The following is a 5075-nucleotide window of genomic DNA, read 5'->3' on the forward strand; positions in this document are numbered from 1 at the left end:
GACAATCATGATTAACCTTGGTGAGCAGAAATAAAATTTAAGGATACCAATAGTGGAATTCATCTATACCACTGCAATAAAATTTAAATACACAAATTCAAGATAATATTTCAGAATACCACTGCTGGGATCCTTAATTTTAAAAAAAAACAGGGGAAAATCTACTTAGAGCAGATGTTTTAAAGAGAAGAACTTTATTCTTTAATAAGATATCATGATAGAAGTTATGAAGGATTTCTGTTGGAACACATTTGGAAAATAGAGTAGCTTTAGTTTAATAACTTGCACCACAGAGAAAATTGTTAAAGAAATTCATATCAAAGTCCAAGTATTAGTTCAATGTCCTGTATTTGATTCCATGATCTTCATAGGGAGGTCTTCTGCAATAGGATATGCTCCTATACAGCCGAGATATTTAAGGTTGCTTGATTTCCTTACCATTACTCCACTGCAAGCTTCTGGTGTAATCCCACATAGCAAGTCAGTCTTCATTGTAACAGGTCAGGACCGGCCTCGACCCCTTTTCCCTGACCGCAGCCTCTTTGTTGTTGGGCACCTCCTCTCACACCACCAATGCCTCTTGCTTATCCAGGACCTCCTCTCTGTGAATAACCAGCTCTACCATGGGGAGGAGCAGTCCCATGACCTCTGGATGGAGCAGCACCCCTTGCTCCTCTACCACCCCTTCCTCTAGCTCCAACTTGAAAATCTTCATAACCATAGTATGGATCTTCATATCCACCATGATAGTTATGGTAATCATAGCCAAAATAATCATAATAATCTTGACATCCATAATAATCTGGAGGATACCCATAAACACTTCTACCTCCACGCCCTCGACCTCTTGTTGGAGGGGGCATATGAGTTGGACCATAATAGTAGTAATCATCATACATCTGATTCTTTGCTGCTTGCCTCTGAGCTTTTCTTTCTTTCCTTTTCTGATCTGGTGGCTTAGCAAAAACAATTTCAATGTTTTCTCCCTCCAAGTCTTTGCCATTCATTTCTTCCATAGCCTTAACAGCACCATCTTGTTCATCAAAATGAATGAATGCATAATCTTTCAGTTTCTTTATTCATTCTATTTTATTCTAAAATCTCTTCTGTTACAGTATTGGCAAGGTTACATACAAAAAGTACCTTCACCTTTGCCATAACTCAGGATCAGGATCTTCTATAGGATCAGCCCATTCAACAGTTCCAACATTTTTCCAGATCTTGACTTTACCACTCATTAGCCTACACCTTGCCTGGGCAGCTGTTTTGTGATCTTCATATTCAAAAAAGCAAAAGCCTCTGTTTTTTTTTTTTTTTCTTGTCATCTGGTTGGTGGTATAAAATGACGTCTGTAAGACCCGCTGTTACTTTGCTAAATTCTTCAAGAATCTGTTCCTTGGTTTTACTCTTAGGAATAGAGCCCACAAAAAGCCTATTGTTGGCAACCAAGATGCAGACACCAATATGTTTTCCAGAACGAATTTCATGATTATTATACAGTTTAAAAGCCTCCCGAGCTGCTTTTTTTTTGTACAAAAAGTGACAAATGCATAACCTCTATTGAGACCAGTGAGTGGATCCATCATAAGACAAAGATCCCAAATAGGTCCAGCTTTCTCAAATAAAGGAACAAGCTCATCCTCAAATAGATCTCTTGGGATCTTCCCCACAAATAACTCAGTGCCAACAGAAGGCTGCTGACCTGAATAAACGGAATCTGGAGGCAGTCCCCCATACTTCCTCTGTCCAGTGGTCACATCAAGTGTGTAGCCTGTTCTTCCCAAGAATGCTTTAATTTTTACCTTATCTGGTCCTTTACTAGAGTCCACTACTTTGGTCCCGTGTTTTTCTCTCTGCCTGTAAGTCTTCATGACTCCACATAAAAAGGCACTTTTGTTCTGAACATGAGAGAGATCACTGTCATTAAACTGCTGAAAAATTGCCAATGCACCATCTTCATTGAATTCTTTCAAAGCTTCAATAGCTCTTTCATCTAAATCACTATGTGCAACTAGCCCTCCCCTTTGGGCTGTGGCCAAGGAATCCTGTCCCAGGGGATCCGGTTGCGTGCTCACTGCTCCCTGTGTCCCTGCGAGTGGAGCTGTTGTAAAATGGCTGCCAAAGTTCACACCGCTGGCAGCAAACCTGATCCAGTTACACTCGCCTCTGAGAGTGCTCCCTGTGCGCACGCGTGCCCCCGCATGATCCCCCCCTTCCCTCCCCTCCCCTCCCTTGTGCACCTGCTTCTCTCACTCACTCCCTCAGCCCCTGCCCTCCACCTGCTCCTCCTTCTCCCCTATCACCACCACCACCACCACCAGCAGCCGCTGCCGCCTCTGCCTCTGGCCGCCTTCTCCTCTTGGCCTTTCTTCTTCCCTCTGTGTTCCTTCCCTCTGCCCCCACTCCCATCCACGGTGCCTCAGGCAGGAGTGGCAGCCTTGCCCCTTCTCGCTGACTCCTGGCATGCTTGCTCACTCCCTCCCTCTCTTGCTCTCTCTGCCCTGTCCCCCAGTCCCTGCCAAGTCTGCTCCTCTCTTTCTCTCTCCCCCAGTTGACACTCACCGGAGGCTCTTGTCATGAGCTGCCAAGGCTATGGATGCTGCTTGAGTTCACCAACTCTGATCTTATTTACACAAGGCCATAGCCAAAGTGGAAGCTCTCTCCTCCCTTCAGAGAAAGGTACCTCCTTCTTTGATGGCCCATTCTTTCCTCTGGGATCTCACTGACAGAGATCTTTCATTTAGGCCATTTTTTTTTTTTTTTTTTGCCAGAGTGTCTTGGCTTTCCATGCCTGAAACACTCTCATGGGCTTATTAGACAGATCTGAATGCCTTAAGGGCTGATTCTGAGGCCAGAGTGCTGGTTAGGACATCTAAAATTCTATAAGTCTGCTGTGTATCCAACTTCCCATGTTGTATAATTTTCTCATTTTAATTCTATCAGTTAATATTAGCAGACACTAGTCTTGTTTATGTGATCCCTTTGACACTTAATTCTCTCATTATGATCAATTATGAACTGAAACTGATCACTTTGACTAGTGAGATGGCATTGGTATACGCCACCTCGATGGGATTGAATTGGAATCCCCTGGCACATTTCTAACTGTACAGTTTGGCACATGCTCAATCGGACTTACCCCAAATAAAATAAATCTTTAAAAAAAAAATAAGTTCTGTAGATATCAGCTAGGTACATTTGGTCCAGAGTTTTGATTAGCTCTTGTTTCTTTACTGATTTTTTGTATAGTTGATATGTCCATTGAAGAAAGTGGGGTGTTGTTGATGTCCTCCCTTACTATTGTGTTAAATTGATTGTCTCTGGCTGGCACCGTGGCTCACTAGGCTAATCCTCTGCCTTGCGGCACCAGCACACTGGGTTCTACTCCCGGTCAGGGCGCCGGATTTTGTCTCAGTTGCCCCTCTGCCAGGCCAGCTCTCTGCTGTGGCCTGGGAGTGCAGTGGAGAATGGCCCAAGTGCTTGGGCCCTGCACCCCATGAGACACCAGGAGAAGCACCTGGCTCCTGGCTTCAGATCAGCATGGTGTGCTGGCCACAGCGTGCCGGCCACAGCGGCCATTGGAGGGTGAACCAATGGCAAAAGGAAGACTTTTCTCTCTGTCTCTCTCACTGTCCACTCTGCCTGTCAAAAAAAATAGTCTCCCTTTAGATTCATTAATATTAATAATTTAATATCCAGATACCCTTTACTACTGAATTCTACAAAATATTTAAGAACTAACTCAAACACCTTTTAAATCATATACAAAAATATGAATAGGATGTGAATCTGCCAAACCTCTTACAGATCACTCTGATACCAAAACAGAATAGGACACAATATAAAAGCAAAGCTACAAATCAATGCACTTGTTGAAAATAGATGCAGATGTTATCAACCAAAGCCTAGAAACCCAAATCCAACACATCTACAAGATAGTTTATCAGATCAAATGTCATTTATCTAAGAGATGCATAGGTGATTCAACCTTCACAAATAAAAATCACCATAAACCATGCCAATAGAATGTACAAGAAATATAAGCATCTAAATATATGAGGAAAAGCACTTTGCAAAGTTCAAGAATGCTTCAAACTAATGGCCCATCAAAAATTTAATATAAGAGCTGACCCCAAAATTATAAAGGCTACCTTTTGGCATCTCGTCAAAATCATACTGAATGGGTAAATGCTGAAATCATTTCCTCTCTGTCGCTCCCCCTCTTCATGGAGGAACGACACAGGACCCTGTGCTGTTCTTTTGTCTGCTCGGCCCTCCCCGGGTTTGCTGCTGGTTTTTCCCGGGTTGGCTACCGGGGTTGGCTTCCCCCTGCCACTTTTCCCACTTCCGTGGGGGAGTGGCACACCGCTGGCCGGCTCTCTTGGGGGCTGCACAGGTGTTCCTCTTAGATGTTCCTGGTGCATGTTGTCTCTCTCCTCCTTTATAGTCCTCTTCCGCCAATCCCAACTCTGCTACCCACACGCCGAGTACGCTGCTCTCCTCCAATCAGGAGCAGGTCCTACAGTTCATTGGTTGAACTGGAGGCAGCTGTGTAGAAGCTGTTTCCTCCTCTCCCAGCACGATATTGTGGGAGAGCAGATGCATAGAATAAGTCTTAATTCCAGTAACTTAGTCTAGTCCTTGTTGCTCCCAGTTGCTCCCCCCACCTCTCAGGTCTGGAACAAAACATTATTAGTTTCAACACTGTTATTAGTTTCAACATGTTATTCTGTATATTAGAAATATTAAGAGGATCAAATAGGGAGGAGAAAGAAAGGCCACAAAATTGGAATGGAGAAACTCAAAATATTCTTGTTAGCAGATGATGTTATTGTATATAGAAAAATCTAAACCCTGCACAAAAATGTTCTTGGAACTGATAATTCAGTTCAGTAAAGGTGCATTTTACAAAAACAATACGAAAAAGACAGTTGTTTTTTCAAGTAGTAGTAATGAACTCAGTGGAAGCAAAATCATGAATAATCACCATTCATAACAGCTACAGTCAGATATTTTGTAATAAATTTTACCCAAAAAAGTGAAAGATCACTACAATAAAAATTATAAAATATCAG

General features: G+C 42.8%; 1 pseudogene; it reads right to left on the bottom strand.

The window, feature by feature from the left end:
* Positions 1-292: 292 nt before the first annotated feature.
* On the bottom strand, positions 293-1924 carry LOC149119237 (heterogeneous nuclear ribonucleoprotein Q pseudogene; annotated as a pseudogene).
* Positions 1925-5075: the final 3151 nt, after the last annotated feature.

Source organism: Oryctolagus cuniculus, chromosome Y, assembly GCF_051225735.1.
Source record: "Oryctolagus cuniculus isolate XC-2025 breed Fujian yellow rabbit chromosome Y, ASM5122573v1, whole genome shotgun sequence".
Taxonomy (NCBI): Eukaryota; Metazoa; Chordata; class Mammalia; order Lagomorpha; family Leporidae; genus Oryctolagus; species Oryctolagus cuniculus.